This window comes from Camelus dromedarius, chromosome 15 (assembly GCF_036321535.1).
Source record: "Camelus dromedarius isolate mCamDro1 chromosome 15, mCamDro1.pat, whole genome shotgun sequence".
NCBI lineage: Eukaryota > Metazoa > Chordata > Mammalia > Artiodactyla > Camelidae > Camelus > Camelus dromedarius.
The window spans coordinates 11291548-11309489 of record NC_087450.1 but is presented as its reverse complement, the minus strand read 5'-3'; the positions used below and the strand labels follow the sequence as shown (position 1 = coordinate 11309489).

At 39.7% G+C, this 17942-nt stretch overlaps 1 protein-coding gene across 1 annotated transcript in view; it reads right to left on the bottom strand.

The window, feature by feature from the left end:
* The window catches only part of EXOC6B (exocyst complex component 6B), a 568031-nt gene that overhangs the window by 549848 nt on the left and 241 nt on the right, over positions 1–17942 (bottom strand). Inside the window, exon 2 of the mRNA XM_064494396.1 lies at positions 4356–4447. The gene's annotated coding sequence lies outside the window, so the exon portion shown is untranslated. The remainder of the gene's footprint in view (positions 1–4355; positions 4448–17942) is intronic.

Genomic DNA, 17942 nt, shown 5'->3' with positions numbered 1-17942 from the left:
TCTTTTTCTTTTCTTTTTTTTCCCAGAAACCCCTATATATCCTGGCCCCTCCCTTATCTCTTTGGAACACTCTCTCAGAGCTATCTGAGAGGATGTCTCTCAGGCTTAAGTCCTCAGCAAGTCTACCAAATAAAACACAATTCTCAACTTTTAAGTTGTGCGGTTTTTTTTTTTTTTCAGTCAATATGTCTGAGAGGTTGCCTTCCTGGGCCATAGTCTCAATTAGGTCCTGAATGAAACATGACTTGCGAATTTTATGTTGTACAACTTTTTTTTTTTTTTTTTTTCTGGTTGATAGTTCTGTTGACCACTGAGGAGCCCAGAGCAGACTTCTCTCCTTCGCTGGAACTCTGCGAGGAACCAGAGCTTTGATACCAGCAGAGGCCTCTTGGGGCCATCTACGTCTGTCGCCGGTGGATGCAACTAGTGTTCCAGGTTCTTGTCCCGTCCCAGAAAGAATTCAGAGACAAGATGTAGTAGTTAAAGAAGTAAAGTGAGGATTTATTAAAGGATGGATAGTACACTCTCACGGGGAGAGCGGGCAGGCTCAGGGGAGCAGCTGCCCTGAGTTTCTTTGGCAAGTTAGCTACATAGGGTGTAAAAATGAATGGGCCGAATATTCATTCGGGAGGGAAGGGTTTGGGGTCGTATTCCCTGATTATCATCCCAACTCCACCTTCCCAAAGGGAGGAGGGATTTTTTGTCCTTATTTAGTCTGGATCTGAAGTGTCATGGTCTTGGATCTTCTGTTATTGACTGATGATCGTAAGGTTTTTTTTGGTGGTATTAAACATCTCACTGGAGGAGCAGGTTTTCCTTGAAACTTAGTTTCAAGAAGAAGTACCTGGGTTATCCTAGTTGAAAGACACTGGGAAGCTTTTATCATGTATGTGCAGAACTTACACTTATGAGTATTTGCTTAATTGGGAATTAAAGGAAATATCTCCCTAAAGAGAGCCAAATTGGGAGTCTTTTGACACTCCAAAATTAATTTTTTGTGTGTGCACAGCTAGAAAAAGCCAACTTCATAAAACATCTTTTCAGAATTCTGATGTTAAAGGAACAACAGCAACAAAAAACTCTTGTAGAGGGAACTTGCACTTCTTTTCCTGTATCTTTGAGATGTAACTGTTCTACCTGGTCTTGGGCCTTTTTTTTTTTCACCCCTGTGTTTTGAGAGCTTGGTCTTTGTCAGTTGGGAAGTGTCAACTGAAAAGAAACGCACAACCTAAAAGTTGAGCGTTATGTTTTATTTGGCAGACATTCCTGAGGACTGAAACCTGGGCTGAGGTCTCTCAGATCCCTCCGAGACCCCTGCTCTGAAGAGCCAGGGGAGGAGTTAGGATATACAGTCATTTTCGCGACAAAGACAAGGTAGTTGGGACATCAAAAGATTCCTGTTAATTAAAGAAAACCAAAAATCTCAAGGTAGTAAATTCAGCATTTTTCTATATATGGGAAGGTGCAGAAGTCTGGGCTCATTGAAACCATTCCTTTGATATGCACCTGGCTAGGGCCAGTCTCCTGCTCTTCCACATCCTGAGTTCCCTCAGGGGGCGCCACTGGGGGTCGTGGTGGAGGGTGGGCTGCCTGCTTGTCTCCATCCTGAGTTCCCTCCAGCTCACTATCAAGGGTGGTGATAGTGGCTGCTGACTTGGTGGCCACAGCATCCTTTGTTTACTGGTGTGGCAGGCAGTATTTTTCATTCACAGAGGTGCACATTCAGTGTACATTTGGTAGCCAGTCAAATAGACTGGGATTCTGAGCAATCTTTCAGTCTGGCTGTGCCAACTTTCAGGGGCCATTGTCATCCTAACCCTTGTTGTATCTGCCTGTACAATGAAAGTCCTTTACTTTCTTAGACTCTCTGTAGGAGTAAACTTTCTAGATCTTGTGAAGGCATCCTTTGCACCCTCCTGTGAGGATGCCTATTGCATCTTATTGGTTTGAGTCACTATTCATGGCCAGACAGTAGATCCTTTAAATTGAAGAAACTTCTATATCGGTAAATTTTACACAGCACTCAGTATAAACAGCTGTTTTATTAGGAAGGGGAGTGCATGCTCTGAATACAGGGTTTTACTTTGAGGAATGAAATAGTCTAAAACTAGACAGTGGTGATGGCTGCACAGCATTGTGAATGCACCTAATTCTCCTGAACTGCACAATTTAAAATTGATAAAGGTTAAATTTTATTATAAACTTCAAACACAAAATACAGGATGCTGTAAATAATGTGAAAGAAAAAAAATACTGTAATTTAAACCCAAAGAAAAACAACGGCAGGGAAGGGAAGTAAAGTTCGGGTAGGGAAGCGGGTTGACGGCGAGGATCTGGAGCTGACAGTGATGGCTGACGGTGAGGATCTGGAGCTGACAGTGATGGTGGCTGCTGAGGAGGCTCTGCCCGTGGGGGTGGCAAATCCTGAAATGGCTGTGGGCCTCCTACAGGTGCAGGAGCAGAAGCAGGAGCAGGAGCAGGTTCCCCCTGATTGGGTGGTGAAATTCGACCTGGCTCTGGGTCTCCTGCAAAAGCAAGTGCACGTTCTCCCTGCAGGGGTGGTGGATTCTTAACTGGCTCTGCATCTCCTGCAGGATATTCCTTGGGATCTGGGTCTTCCTTTATTTTTTTTCCCAGGCATCTGCACCTACATGTAACTTCTCTGAATATATAGATGTTGGAGGTAGAGACAGCTGTAAAGCCTTGTGGAAGTGCTCTGGGGACTCCTCCTTGGGTGGCCCGGCACTCATTACCCCCCCCCAACACGCACACACCCCGACCTTCTTATCTTCGGGCTCTGGCTTGGTGGGCTGCAGGTCCTCCAGCTGACTCAAGGGAAGGTTGACACAGTGCTCCACTTTGAAGCCGGGTGTGCTGAGCTGCCCATCAGCCCGGGACAGGACCCTGGGGAGGGGCCTGGGTAGTGCCCTGGCAGGAGGCCTTCCCCGTTCATCTCTGGGCCCTGGATCTGGAGACCCCTCCTTTTCTGTTGGGCTCTCTGGCCAGGGAAGTGAGGTCACTTCCTGGGGTCCCCTTACCCAGCTTCCTCCTTACACAAAGCTCCCCCCAGGACCCCTCTGGGCTGCTGACTGCTCACCCCCACCTCATGCCACGTCCATGCACAGTGACACCAACTCAGCATACCCCTCAGCCCTCGGGAGGCCTGGGTGAACGACGGAACTGCTCCAGTGGGCTGGAGACAGTTCACAAAAGTGGCCCGATGGTAGCACCATACAATCAAAGTGACCTACACACCAAATTGGCCATAAACATGGCCCAGACACCAGGGATGTGCATGTTCCTCTGATGAAATCTTTGCTCAGGAGACCCCAGCATCTATCATCCATATTCTCCATGGTCTTCTGACCTTTGTTCTTCCTTTTTTCAGCTGATACTTGGCTAGCTCATTCCTGGAGAAATTAGATCCCATCTGGCAAGAGCAGAATCATCCTCCCAACACATGAGAAAAGAATAGGCACGGTCCACATCCATCGTATCCTTCTCTGCCTGCCTGGCCCCATGATGTCAGAAAAATGTGTCCCTCCCCTTGTCAGGAGCCAAACCACAGGTAGAGGACTTAGATGTAAAGGAAACCAGAATATTGTTTTGAACGATAGATGCTTTCTTAAAAAAAGCAAAAACAAACAAAACAAACCCCCTAAAACAGCAGGTGCCAAAAGGCCATGCAGACCTTTCTCCTTTTTCTTCCTGGAAGCAGGAGGTAACATAGCCATCCCCCAGCCCCACTGCCGAAGGAAGACGTGCTCCCCCTGCCGGCAGGAGAGTGATGGTTATCACTGGGGGCACAAAGTTGAGAATGGGAGAATTCTGTACACCCAGACCTTGTTAAATACAATTCTTGTCCTCCTTAGCCTCCCCACACAGCATAGTTCTTTCTCCACAGTCGCCTCTCTTTGTTCAACCCAATGGAAAAGCATTCAGGCTTTGCCACTTCTCTGGGCCTTTCTTCATTTCCTAAGGAGGGCTCCCTGTGTCATGTGCAAATTAGGGGATATAAATGTGTATGCTTCACCCTGTGAATCTGTCTCCTGTCCATTTAATTCTCAGGACCAGCTGTCAACTCTAAGAGGGTAGAGGTACAGTTTTGCCTCGGCGACACCTTTCTTGCTGGCATCTTTGAATTCTGCCTCCTTCCTTGGCTTGATTCTTCAGTAATGCCCACATGCTCTCAGCTACCATCTTCAAAAACTCTGTGAACATGGGCTGTGTCTTTCAAGGTGAAACACATTCTTACCATATGAACCAGCCCTCAAACTCTTTGATATCAATGGACCCAAATGTTCACATCTACACAGAAACCTGCACCAGGACATTTATGGCAGCTTTAGTCATACCTGCCAGAACTTGGAAGCAACCAAGATGTTCTTCAGGAGGTGAATGGACACATAGACTGGGCTACATCCATGCAACAGAATGTTCCTCGGCACTGAAAAGAAATGAGAGAGATATGGAGCCACAGGAGACAGGTGGGGCACCTTAAATGCATATTACTCCCTGAAAGAAGCCAATCTGGAAAGGTGGTATACCTTAGGGTACCAACTACATATGACGGCAACTCTGCATTGAGCAATTGTGATAGCGCAACTCTAGACATGGGAAGAAGCAACAAGGGAAACATTTCCTGAATCATCATAGACTAGTAAGACAGGTGATCCAGAAAATTTTCGGTTATCAACAGGGTCTAATCCAAACATTAACACATTGAGTGGCCTATCAACAGAATCCTCGCCTGATCTAGGAATAAGTCTGCCTAGCGCCATGGGACAAATTGCTCATGAAATGCTTCCCAAACCTTGCTTGAATTTATGACCAAGAGAAAATATTGTGGACAAAATATCTTGCCTACCGTTTCAATAAATAAAGAATGTTACCTGCCATCAAGCTATCAGCGCTGCTGCTGCCCTGACGGTGCACCCTGAGGGGAATTCAGGATGGAAAAAAACAGGATACTGAACCCTAGACAGTTAAGAAGCACATCAAAGGAATAATTTCAGTAAGCCTAGATTCTTTGCATCTTCCCATACACAGAAAAGCTCTAAAATTGTTAACTTGAGATGTCTGTTTTTCTGTGATTAGCAGTAATATTTTGACATACAACTACATTCTTTTTTTCAGCAAAGACCCATGTATTCTGGTTCCTCCCTTTCCTCTTGGGTGCAGTTCCTCAGAGATACCTTGGAGGCTGCCTTTCCGGGCTATAGTTCCCAGTAAAGTCTGCAAATAAAACATAACTTGAAACTTTTAGGTTGTGCAGTTTGGGGTTTTTGTTTTTCTTTTTTCTTTCTTTCTCTTTCTCTTTCTCCTTCCCTCCCCTTCCCTCCCTCCCTCCCCTCCTCTTTCTTTCTTTCTTTCTTTCCTTCCTTCCTTCCTTCCTTTCTTTTTCAGTGTATAGCAGGGCTGCACTCCCTTCAAGAGTGAAGAGAATAGTTTCTTCCTCCTTCCAGCTTCTGGTGGCTCCAGGCATTCCTTGGCTTGTGGCGCATTACTCTAATCTCCGTCTTCACATGACCATGGCCTTCCCTGTGTCTATCACTTCTCTTCTCTTTTAAGGACACTCGTCATTGGATTTAGGTCATAAGGATAATCCAGGAAGATTTCATCTCAAGATTCTTAATTTAATAATATTTACATCTACAAAAACCCTTTTTTTCAAATAAGATTCACGTGTTAGGTTGTGGACACACACACAATTCACATTTTTTTTTCAGGTATTGGTTATATGCAAAAGTTAAAGGTTTAAGATTAATTTGTAGACTCTAAACAGATTTTATTCTGTTTTTCCATAGTGAGTTTTTTTTTTAATTCTTTAAATACTAATCCAAAACAGTTATAATGGCTGCATTGCAGACCATCTTAAATATATTTTATTTCATTTAACCATTCACTTAATACTGAGTACTCGTAACTTTGTGGTGCTGTAAATAAATGCAGTAGTGAACACCCTAGCATAAATCTAGCTTCTAAGGGTGTGTAATGGACAATTTGTTGCTTTTGCCACCCCGTACTTACTGCTCCTTCCTCTGATAACACTACCCCAGTTCTTCTTGGGGAACTAACCTTTCCCTGTTGGGGACTGTTTGGTAACCCCATCAATGAGCATGCACTGAACTTTTCTAGATTAAAAAAATAGACATGAAACTTGACTAGGCTAATTTTATGCTCTCTCCATAGTAACTAAATCTTAAGCAAAACGGTGAGATTGAGAAGAGCGGTCGCTGATTCATCACTTACTGAATCACTGCTTTGTATATCCGGGTTCAGGCAGCCCCAGAGCTACCTGGGTTTCTGCCCTTCGCAGACCTGAGTTTATAGCTTTCTCTCTCAGTGCTGTGAGCTAAACCAAAAATGCATTTTTTTCTGTTTTATTTTGTCTTGAGTTCTTATGTTTTTGTTTTTGTTTTTTGTTTTTGCAAAGATCCGTAACTCACACAGGGTGAATACTTCATTCATTTCTTTTCTGTCTTTTTTCCTTTCTAATAAAAAAAAAATTAGTAATATACATTTTCCTCTGAGAAGTGGTATACTGGTATATTTTTATATGTATATTTTGCTGGTATACAAAGTAGTATTCTCATTGTTATTTGCTTCTGAATAGATTTTTTATTTCTTCTTTGAACTGAGTTATCTGAAACGATGGTTTTATTTTTTTTTCAATTTTTAAAAAAAAATTTCACTTTTTTGGCAGGGGGAGGTAATTAGGTTTACTTATCTATTTGTTTATTTTAGAGGAGGTGCTGGGGATTGAACCCAGTACCTTGTGCATGCTAAGCCTGTGCTCCACCACTTGAACTATACTTTCCCCACCGAAAAGATGGTTTTAGAAATTCAAGTTAATTTTTTGAAAATCATTTTATTGCTATTTTTTCATTTTGTTATATTAAGAGACTTTGGGGGGGATTTATAGAGATCTTTATGTACATGATGAATTTTTATGAATGTTCTTTGGCAAAGCTTGGTATTGTCTACTTGTGGATACAAAATATTCTCTCTGCACACATGTGCGCACACACACACACACACACACACACACACACACACAGAAGCACACAGTATATATCTTTTAAGTCAAACCTGTAACTGAGTTGTTCAAATCTCCTTTATTATTACCCTGATACCAAAGCCAGGCAAAGACATTACAAGAAACCTACAGACCAATATCCCTTTATGAATATAAAAGGATTATAATCATTACTAAGTGGGTTTTATCCCAGGAATGAAAGGTTGGTTCAACATTTAAAATTAAACAATTTAATAGAATGAAGGGGGAAGAAACAACATGATCATTTCAATAGATGCAGAAAAATTACGTGCCAAAATCCAACATTCTTTCAAGATAAAAACACTCAAAACAAAATAGGAATAGAAGGGAATTTATTCAACATGATAATGGCCACATACAAAAAAACCCAATGTAAAAGACTGAAAGCTTTTCCTTAACATCAGAAAAAACCCAAAGATGTCTGTTTTTACCACTTCTCTTCAACGTTGTACTGGAAGTTCTAGCTAGAGCATTTAGGCAAGAAAATGTTACCAAGTCCAAGCTCATACAGCTCATTGGACAATAGGCCACTAAATTGACAGACAAGGAATTGGGGCAAGAAATAGCAGCTTTATTCAGAAAGCCAGCAGACTGAAAAGATGGTGGACTAGTGTCCCAAAGAACCACCTTAACTGAGTTAGAATTCAGGCTTCTTTCATATTAAAAGAGGAGGGAGTGTGACTAGGTAGGCCTGGTCACAACGTTCCTATAAACCTCCAACAAGACAATTGTTATTTTCTGTTTTGCGACTTTTTATCACTATATGCGTAGAAAAGTGTTATACTTTTAAAGGTCAACCCTGGGAAAAAAGAGCCTCGAGAATGGGCTAACATGTATATTTCAGGCTATAGGCAACATTCTTTTAAGAAGGTGCAGAGCCAGCATGGCTAAGTATAGGCAACAGAGCACAAAATTTAGAGCTAAAGGAATAGTTCCAATAGAGCTAAAGGAATAAAATTGAGAGCCCAGAAATAAATCCTCACATCTGCAGCCAACCGATTTTTGACAAAGGTGCAAAGACCATTCAAGTCTCCTCAACAAAGGTGAGATCTAAATGAATAGATCCAATAGATCCAATCCAACAAAGTCAGATTTGTTCTTCTCTGTTAAAAAATAAAATAAAATAAAAGGCATACAAATTGGAATAGAAAAGTAAACTTATCTCTTTACACAGATGGTATGATCTTATCTGTAGAAAACTCAAGAATATACACACCACACAGAAACACAAGCGTTAGAGCTAATAAACAAATTCAGCAAAATTGCAAGATACAAGATTTACACATAAAAATAACTTGCATTTCTATATTCCAGCAATGAAAGTCCAAAAAGGAAATTAAGAAAACAATTTCATTTAAAATGGTATCAAAAAGAAAATAGTTAGGAATAAAGTTAACTATGGAGGCACAAGACTATATACTAAAAATTACAAAACATTGCTGAAATTAAAGAAGGCTTAAATAAGAGTTTATTTTTGTCTTTTTTTCTTTCAGGAAGAGGGAAGTCCATCCTAAAACTCATATGGAATTTCGAAGGACCCTGAATAGCCAAAACAATCTTGAAGATGAACAAAGTTTAAGGACTCCGAGTTCCCAATTTCAAAAACTTACTACAAAGCTATAGTTATCAAAACAGTGTGGTACTAGCATAAAGACAGACAACATAGACCAATGGAATAAAATTGAGAGCCCAGAAAGAAATCCTCCCATTTACAGTCAATTGATTTTTGACAAGGGTGCAAAGACCATTCAATGGGGGACAAGTCAGTCTCCACAACAAAGTATTTTGGAAAACAATGTCACTCTCCTGCCAGCAGAGGGAGGACGTCTTCCATCAAGGGTGGGGCCGGGGGATGGATATGTTACCTCCTGCTTCCAAGAAGAAAAAGGAAAAAAGTCCGCACTCCCTTCTTGCACCTGCTTTTTTAGGGGGTTTGTTTGATTTGTTTTTGCTTTTTTTTTTTTTTTAAAGCATCTGTAGTTCAAAACAATATTCTGATTTCCTTTACAACTAAGTCCTTCACCTGTGGTATGGCTTCTCTTTCTTTTGGTTTATCTTATTTTAGTGGCACACACCCTCAGGGAACTTCTTTATCAAGAGTATGTTAAGTGAAATATTTTGAGACCTGTACATCTGGAAAGGCATTTTACTCTTACCCTCATGCATAATTAATGGTTTGTGTGGGTACAGAACTCAAGGTTAGGAATCATTTTCCTCCAGAATTTCTGGCGTGGCTGTCCAGAAGTCCTAAGACGTTCTGATCGCAGTCCTTTGTTTCTACAGGATGTTTCTTTTTATTTTTACCTCTCTCTCTAGAAGCTTGTAGGATCTTTCCTTTACCTCCATTATTCCTAATTTATTGATAAGCTTCCTGTGGCCTATTTTCATCCCTTGGGCTGAGTCCTCCACAGAAATTCATGCCTTTTAATTCTGGACATTTTTCTTGAATTATTTCATTGATGATTTCCTTCCTCCTATTTTTTTTTTTCTTCTCTTCCTCTCTTTATAAAATTCCTATCATTCAGATTTTGGATCTCCTGTCTTGGCCCACTAACATTCTTGTTTTCTTTTTGGCGTATCTGTTTTGCTCTACTGTCTGGAAAATGCTCTCAAGTTTATCTTCCTACCAATATATTAATTTTTTGCAACAATTCTGCTATCGTATTTTAAATTTCGAACAACTTTTTCAGTGCTCAAAATAATGATTTTGTTCTTGTTTCAATCATAGGATAATTTTTTATTTGGGGTAAGGGAACTAAAAATGTATTTGAAAGCCCTGAGTAAGTGAATGGGGCTTGCTGACTCTGAACTTCATTATAAGGTGATCTGGCGAGGCCATTTGTTGGTGAACTCCTGACATTAGGTCTTTGTTCTTGGGATGGTCAGATTGGAAGGAAGATTCTTCCAATCTGCAGTGTGGAAAATCAAGGCTTGGCTGCCATCATTCTCAGAGCTCAGTGGGGAAAGAAGGCTGGTGGTCATTTGTTCACTTAGCCCTGCCTCTTTCTGCCTTCCTCCCCATTTATTGGGGTGTTCGTGCCCTCAACTGTACTTGGTATTCTCTAGCCTAGAGATCTTACGTTTCTCTCTTTCCAGAAAGTAAAACTTTATTCTTTGTCTTAGTCAGTTCAGGCTCCTATAAAAAATTACCATAGGCTGGGTGGCTTAAACAACAAGCATTCATTTCTCACAGTTCAGGAGGCTGGGAAATCCAGGATCAAGGAGCCAGCAGATCCAGTGTCTGGTGAGGGCCCCCCTTTTGGTTTGCATGCAGCCATCCTCTCATTGAATCTCACATGGCAGAGAGCAAGTTTCTTCCTATAAGGGCACTAATCCTGTTCATAAGGGCTCCACCCTCATGACCTAATTACCTCCCAAAGGTCCCACTTCTTAATGCCCTCATATTGGCAGCTGGGATTTCAGCATATGAATTTTAGGGGGAAATATTCAGTCTGTAACAATTTTTATCTGGGGCATGGGAGAATTAGTCAGCCATAGGTGTGGAGTGAGGGAGGAGATTCAGGATTCCACCGGCTTTTAAATAATCTTTACCCATTTGTTATCATAGACTGCCTCACTACCTACAATCTAGAGATAGTTAGTGTTGCCAATTCCTGATCCTTTTTAGAATTCTGCCAGTACATTAGGTTGGATTTCAGCTCTCCCCATTGCTACCAACAATTTGGCTTCCTTGGGTCTCTTAAATCATCCACGTTATTTCTAGCCTCCAAGTTATTAGCTCCTCTCCCATCTCTCAATTCAAGTATGTTTGTATCTTTAAAAAAAAACAGTAACGAAACTTTATTATAGTTTTAGCAATGTTTCAAATGTGTGTTTAATCTTTGTTCAGAGGTTTGGAATGCTTCTTTGTATGTGTTGTAGCTGTAGGTTCTGCATTTGCTATTAAGGTTTCTGGAGTGCTTGGACCAGATGCCTTTGCAAGTAATCAGTATCTTCTCTCCATGGCCAACAAAAACAACCTAGAGACCACCTCCTAGACACACACAGACTGCATCACGTTCTTATATAACTCAGAATCTTCCCACCCATGGAGCAGGTGAAAAGGCTCCATTCTGCAAAGTGCTGAATTTGACTGTTACACAGAGCTCCATCCTTATACCTTACAGCCATCTGGATCCCTATATTCAACAAAGTAAACCTATGGAGACAATGACTTACAGATTGGTGCTACAGTGATTTAAAAGGCTGGTTCGAGAAATACTTATGGCATTCATATGAAAAGGATAAAGAGACTAATATGATGGTACGTGAAAACATATAAGACTCGGGAATAGATCCAAGAGATCAAATTAACTAATAGTGGGAATTCTACTTGAAGAGATTATAACGAGTTACAGAAGAAGTCTTCCTAACAAAAGAGCCTACTAAACTACCACGAAAGCATGGTAGATGCCCAATAAATCTTCATATAATGGACTAATAAATGGTAAAAATGAGACCTACAGCTAGACATACCAAGTAGGCTCAAAGTGTTAAGCATAAATAAATAATCTTATTTGACCCAGTCAGAAACAAAATGGGTTACTCACAAAATGAAAAACATAACATCAGACTTCTTTTTGGGGTAACACTAAATATTAGAAAGGTGACAGAGCATCATTTCAGATTAGCAAGTTAAAAATATTATGAGTCAATAATTCTATGCCCTATTAAAGTCTTGTTCATAAGACAGGGTAACAGAAAGATACTTTTATATATTCAAGGGCTCAAAAAGTAAACAATTTATATATCTTCTCTTAAAAAAACCCAAATAAATTCAAAGACGTACTCCAGGTGACTGAGAAATGAGTCAAAATAAAGAATGCAAGCATATGGAAGATGTGATATGATAAAAATATATAACCTGAAGTCCAGAAAACACAAGTTAGTGTTTAAATACTTCGTTTCCATGCTAATAAAACAGTAAAGATATTCAAAATAATTCCTGAAGGAGAAGACATAATGTATAAAATCAAATATTAGGTTGAATCTAAAGGCTATATTTTTTAAAAAGCTGGTGTGTGGGAAGGTGTGGAAGAAGGAATTAAAATATCTTAAATCTCTCATAATATGGAGGTGCAATAATAACAATAATATCTACTATTTATTGCATTATAAAGCAATACACTAAGTGCTTTATATTTAGCTGCCTTATTCCGCCCATTATGAGTTAGGGATTGTCTGAGTTGTGCATCATTAAATCTCCAGAGCCTAAGTCCATTTCCTGGCTCATGTTTGGCACTCAGCTAATATTTGTGCAACATTGAATAAACAAGCCTATTAAGTAACCAAGGTTTAAAGATGCCCCGTGACCTGGCCAAGCTGGCACAGTGGGAGGTACAGGCAGGTTTCCAGTCAGGCCTGTTTGCCTCCAAAATGCACAGTCACACTGTTTTCCCCAAAGTATAATGGTTTGTTTTTTAATATGGATAGAAAAATAAAATTTCACACATTTATAATTTTATTTCAAAAGTAACCACTGGTAGACCAAAAATAGGATCTATAACTTCCAAATCAATAGGGGGAAAAGTGGAACAAAGAAAACCTGAGTAAAGAAAAAATAAAATAAAAAGAAACCACAAAGAAGTACAGAAATAGGAAGCCTAATAGAAAAATGGGCAAAGAGCATGACCAAACAATCCACAGAAATAAAATAAAAACAAAATCTTAATAAAAACTGAAGAACTGAGTGAAAATTAGCATGGTGAAATGGAAATATATATATGCTATCTGCTGGAGAATAGAATTGCTCTAGCCTTTTTAAGAGATGTTTTGGGCAATATCTGTTAAAATGCAGAAAGTTCCAGTCCTTTTACCAGTTTCCAGGGCTTAATATATTCTTTTAATTGTAAAAGTGTTCAAACATACACAAAAGAGTGAGAATAACATAATGGACCTTAATACACCCATAATCCAGATTCAGTAATTATCAAGATTTTGCCACCCTGGCTTAATCTATCCCTGCTTCCTTTCCCTCCCTGTCCCCCTTTGTCTCCTTCTTCTTTGATGTTTAAGTGCTCTGAAGCATATCCTGGACTTTGTATCACTTTGACTAAAGAAGTCATCATTATTTTATATAACCATATGCCATTATTACACCTAAAAAATTAACAATAGATCATCTAATACATCATAATTGAGATCACCTAATACCAAGTCCATATTGAAATGTCCTCAATTATCTAAGAAAAATGTATTTTTACATTGGTTTGTTTGAATCAGAATCCAAACAAGAAAGATCCATACTTTTATTGAGTTGTCATGTCTTTTTAATATAAAGCTATCCCTCCCACCTTTTCTTCACGTCATTTACTCAAAGAAACTGATCAATGTTCTGCAGAAAGTCTCTCATTCTGGATTTTCCTGCTTTCTTAATTTCTTCTTCAATTTTAATTATCTTTTTACTATTGAGTTGTAAGTACTGTTAATTTTAAAAAAATTTGTTATTTAGAAACAATTTCAGATCTTTAAAAAGTTGCAGAAATAGTATTAAGAACTGCATACTTTTAACTCAGATTTCCTAAATGTTAACCTTTTACCATGCTTGCTTTATTCATTCTATTTTTGTCCTGAAACGTTTGAGAGTAAGTTGCAGACGAGATGCCCTTTACCTCTAAATACTCTGGTATATTTACAAAAGAAGGACATTCTCTTACATAACAATAGTTTGATGGTCAAAATCAGGAAATAATACAATATTATTCAAATTTCATCAAGTTTTCTTCTAAAGTCCTTTATCAGGTTTAGGCTTTTAAATCTATTTTAACATATCCCTTACATTTCAGGCATTTGTACCCTTAAAAAAAAATCACTGCTATTGGCTACTGCAGTAGTTTCCAAGCTAGTTTGAACATTAGAATCACCTGGAGAACTTTAAAAATTCCTAGAGAAAATTCTTGAGAAGAAAGAACAAAGCTGAAGTCATCATTCTCCCTGATTTCAAACCATATTACAAAGCTATGGTAATTAAAACAGTATTGGCATTGGATAAAACCACATAGATCAATGAACAGAACAGTGAGCCCAGAAATAAACCCACTCACTTGGTTAATTAATTTATGACAAAGTAGCCAAAAAATACACAACAGGGAGAGGACAATTTCTTTTTTTCCTTTTTTTTTTTTTCTTCACGACAGTCTCTTCAATAAATGATGCTAGGAAAATTGGACAGCCATACACAAAAGAGTGAAACTGAACCATTCACTTACATTAGGGACAAAAAAATAACTCAAAATGGATTAAAGACTTGAATGTAAGACCCCAAACCAAGAAACTCCTAGAAGAAAACATAGGCAGTAAGCTCCTTGACATTGGTCTTGGTGATGGTTGTTTGAATCTGACACCAAGAGCAAAAGTAACAAAAGTAAAAATAAACAAGGAGACTATATCAAACTAAAAAGCATCTATACAGCAAAGGAAACCATCAACAAACCGAAAAGGCAACCTACTGAATGGGAGAAAATAACTTCAAATTATGTATCTGATAAGGGGCTAATATCAAAACAAACAATATCATACAACTCAAAAGCAAAAAACCAAACATTCCAGTTAAAAAAGGGACAGAAGATCTAAATAGACATTTTTCCTAAAGACATACAGATGGACACAGACTTATGAAAAGATGCTCTACATCACTAATCATCAGGGAAACGGAAACCAAAACCACAGTGAGACATCACCTCATACCTGTCAGAACTGTTATTATTAAAAAGATAAGAAACAACAAGTGTTGGTGAGGATGCGGAGAACAGGGAACACTTGTGCACTGTTGGTAGGAATGTAAACTGGTGCAACCACTATAGAAAACAATATAGAGGTTCCTCAAAATATTAAAAATAGAACTGAAAAGATACACACACACCCCATGTTCACTGCAGCATCATTTACAATAGTCAAGATATAAAAACAACCTAGGTATCCAAGGATGGATGAAAGGAAACAAAAATTGTTGTGTATACATATACAATGGAATATGATTCAGCTATTTAAAAAAAGAATTAAATCTTGCCATTTTTGACAACATGGATGGACCTTGGGGGCATTATGCTAAGTGAAATTAGTCAGACAAAGATAAATACCATATGATCTCTTATGTGTGTCAACTGAAACAAAATCACACAATGTGAGAGTTGTGGGTTAAGTTTTATCTGGGGCAAAATGAGGACTACAGCCCGGGAGACAGCATCCCAGAAAGCTCTGAGAAACTCTTCCAAAGAGGCAGGGGGGAAACTCAGTATTATATGTGATTTCAGTGAGGGGAGGTATGTGCAGTCAAGCACACACTTAGGCAGAGGCTGCTGCTAGTCACAAGGAGCAGATGTCACCATTAATGGTTTTAGTGCTTTTCTAGATATGAGGAGACGCAAGAATTTGGACTTATAAAATCTTCTCCTGAAAATATCTAACTATCTGAAGGCCTGTTCAGCCAGTTTTCCCAGAGCACAGAGCGTCTCATTCCTGATCTCAGCCCTGGACTCATTTCAGGGTGTGCTGGAGATCAACAGCTACAGCGGCTCATGATTTAATCCAAGCAGAGGTAGATGGCAAGTGCCAATTTTTAGCTGGCATGTGAAATCTAAAAAAAAAAAAAAAAAAAAAGGTGAAACAAAAAAACCCCCAAGCTGATAGATACAGAGAAGAGATTGGTGGTTGTAAGAGGTGGGAGTGGGAGAAATGGGTGAACTGTTTGTGTTTCTGTGTGTTTGTGTTTGTGTGTGTGTGTGTGTGTTTTAGTTTAAATAAACTGAATACAAATTTCTTAAGTCCAGGCCTACGGGACAGAGGCATCAGTGTTTTGAAATTTCTCAGTGACTCCAAAGTGCAGACAAATTTGGGAACCATTATGGTATAAGGAATTCTAAGAGTTGTGTTGCCCCTGAAATATTATTCATAAATTACTGAAATATTACTTGAAATAAGACTGACAGTGAGGGGAAGTAGATAGCAAATAATTGTCGTCCTCAGAAAAGAATAATAATTTTCCAGGCTTTCTCCCATGAGGCAAACCACTTTCCTTGGGGACTATTTCCAAATGGTTCCTCCTAGAAGCTGCCAGGTTTAGAAGAGGCTCGGTTTGACTTGTACCCATCCCTTCATTGTGCCCTCCTTTCTCCAAAGCCTGGCACACAGTAGAAAGTCAATGAATGCCAAATGAATGAATGGATGGGACTATGAATTCACCAACCTGTTTTCTGAGGCCTGGAGAGCAGGGAAAAGCTATTAAAATGTATTTAAAGGAGAAGGTCTTTGGGCCAGTTCAGAAGAGTTTAGCTTTGGAGCAATCAGATTGAAGATCTTTATCTTCCATCCTTAATGGGCAAGTTAAAAAGCAGGACAATTTCAACGGTGTACAGGTACACAGAGTCCTTCCTACTGGTGTTGAATTACCAAAAGCCTCCTCACCCCTCCAGAGGCCCACCTCTTCACAATCCAGCAACGCCCTGGCTGTTAAACATTTTGAGCATCACCACTGGGTAAGAATTCAGCTATGCATCAACAGTGGGAAACAGAAGTGCCTACACCTGTGAGTGATGGAAGTCCTGGCAAACTGGAGCACACAGCCTCCTCCCCACGAGGCACCACTGCTCACCTCAGTTACAGCCCGGTTTGCCAGACCTTCCTGTTGCTCAAAAAAAAAAAAAAAAAAAAAAAGCTGGAAATCCTGATATGATGTAAAATCTCCCACTTCAGAAACATCTCCTCAAATTTAAAAAGAAAAAAAAAAAGCCCTATGTGGGCCACACAAAATACAAACGCAGACTTCATCTGGGCACCACTTTTATCTCTGCCATTGTTGCAGGGAGAACTCTTAAAAAGGTTAGTCACAGGTATTGGAGAACAAAACAACAGAGGAGAAAACTGTTCTTGGTGTTATTGTATAAAAGTAAAGCAACTGCAATAAATTCTACAATTTTCTGGTTTCCAATTCAAATTCAACTTTACAGATTGTTCTCTTAACTTCCTTGAATTTATTCTTGGTCTCTTTTCTCTAACACTGAAAATCTTGGCTCCTAACAAGAGTTAGCATAATTACTTATTTTCTTTGTCCTATTTTGCACAAAATAGTTTCAAAATAATACTATGCACAATAACAAATACATCTACTAAATGAAGTTTAAGGTTTCTTGGCAGTTTTATTTGTTCTTAGAACATATTCCACTGTAATCTACAGTCTGGGCTGTATATTTTATAAAAATTTTGTGGTAAAGGCACCTACGTGGAAAGTGAAAAGCTTCCCCCAAACTATTTTGATGTTGATAATGACAGCCCGCAAAACAGGGAAGCAAAATGCAATTCCCCAGGAGCCCTGAAAGGCAGTTTTGCTATTTGTCCCCAGGGCAGAGAACAGCCCAGTGAGGACTGGGACTGAGCTGTGGGGGTTAGGTTACTTAAGATCCTTGCTAAATTTCTCAAAAGCGACTCCTTTTCAAGGAGATCTGTAGCAGTCTGCCAACTTTTCCCTCTTTCTCTTGGGAAAAAAAAAAATGGAAAATGTGGGTTTTCTGAAGCACAGGCCTGGAAGTAGACTTGGACGATCATGTGCGAAAACGCAGATGGGAGGAGAAGGAATTGGCTACTAGGAAGAGGGCAGCATGAGTGGGTGCAGGATCCCAGGGAACTCAGATCTTTAGGGGCAGAGTCAGAAACCTCAAAGAGGTAGGGGAACCAGCGCCAGCAATCAGCCTAGAGCGGGAGAAGGTTCTTACAACGAATGGAAGAGCGCTTTGTTCACCAGGAGGTAGCTGCTCTTACCACCGCCCCCCATCGGGGAGGGTGAGTTCCCTGAGCCCAGAAGGGACCCGAATCCCTGAACTGGCATAGGCCACGTGCAGGGATGCTCAGCATTGAGCAAGGTGGCCTGACCTGGAGGGAGTCACTTGTG